The sequence below is a fragment of the Eschrichtius robustus genome, chromosome 6 (genome assembly GCF_028021215.1).
Source record: "Eschrichtius robustus isolate mEscRob2 chromosome 6, mEscRob2.pri, whole genome shotgun sequence".
In the NCBI taxonomy this organism is placed as follows: domain Eukaryota; kingdom Metazoa; phylum Chordata; class Mammalia; order Artiodactyla; family Eschrichtiidae; genus Eschrichtius; species Eschrichtius robustus.
In genome coordinates this window covers 111,939,057-111,940,618 of record NC_090829.1, presented here as the reverse complement: position 1 = coordinate 111,940,618, position 1,562 = coordinate 111,939,057, and positions in this window count along the sequence as shown.

Here is a 1,562-nt window from a genome sequence, read left to right as displayed (position 1 = left end):
TATAGAGGGCTAAGAAAAATAAGAAAATCAACATTTAATCTGAAAGGGTTAAACCTGGCTATGATTATCTTAGAAATTGAAATGGAAATGTTCCTTCCTGGCTGTAATGAATCAGCTTAAAATTCTGAAGTTGTTCAGGACCGAGGACAAATGAAATTCAATACAGCCTCATAGATTTTCTCATCCCACTTGTCTGAGAATCATATATAATCATATAGCTGGAAATGACTTCAGAAATTATCAATCCCAACTCCTTTACTTTACAGATAAGAAAACTGAGGCACAGAGTTATTACTAACTTATCCAGTCACCCTGTTAGAAAGGGGTAAAGTTCAGCTTAGAATCTAAGTTTGTTTATACCTGGTACAGTATTCTCTGAGACATACAAATATATAAAATTACATGCACAGAAGATTTTGGCTGTCTTTATATTAAAAAGGTAATTTATATTTGACTTTTGTGTATGTATTTCTAAGAGTGTGTGTGTAGAGGTTAATAGTCTAAATGAACAGAAAGACCTTTTTCTAAATAGCCCAGATTGTCTCAGACTAAAATGTACCCTTCCTAGTTTTGGTATGTTTATTTGGAAATGGCCAGAAGGAAGCAGACCAAATTTAAAATATCTCCTCAGATCTTTTTTTCCTTTGTTTAGCAATGTTTAAAAAATTTTTTAAAAATATATTTTAAACAGTCACTTGCTATTTTAATCTCTTTATTCTTCAATTTTCCAGTCTAGTATCTGTGAACTCTTCTATATTTGTCATTTTTTTATGTTGGTCTGTGTTTTTGTATTGTCGTTAATTTAAAAATGTAAATAGTTTTGCTAAATTGGTTTGTTTTTTCTTTTTATTTGAAGGTTTGGTCAAGAGAAATTAGAATTTATAAAAAGTATACTATTGTTGAGATTTTATGAGAAAGCATCAATTAAGGGAAAAGTTGTATTATTCTTAGAGAATATTTTGTCTACTTTAGGCAGAGAGAGTAAGAGGAACTAAAGCAAAGGCTAAGTTCAAGTGATAGTATAAGATCCAGAGGCTTATTTTATGACCTATATAGTCACTGAAATAATAAGCTAAATTAGAAAATGGAAAGATGAATCCTAATTTGGGAACAATATGTTTTTTTAAAAAAACAAAACCTTGTGAATAGGGAATATTACAACCTCTTGATATAGTGGAAAGATAATGAATTTTGGAGTCTGAATGCAAATGTTAGCTTGACTCTCTCTACATAATGTTGGGAATTTTTCTTAGCCTCCTATCAGTCCCAGTTTCTCTCTTTGAAAAATAAGAATATGCTTTTGGATAGCATTAAATCACACAGGTAGACATATTCATCCTCCCTGATGAGGATTCTAAATAGCTGAAATGTAAATATCTGTCCTTGTCTCCATTCCTCCTCCTAGAGCCAGCTATCAACACTCAGGCCAATCCTTTAAGGTCTTTGGCTTTGATCCAATTTGCCATGAACTCTGGTGCAAGGTTCCAGAGATTTTATAAAGATATGGTATCCAGAGTTCCCTTTCACCAATCTGTCTAGCTTGAGTTGTGATAAACTCCAAG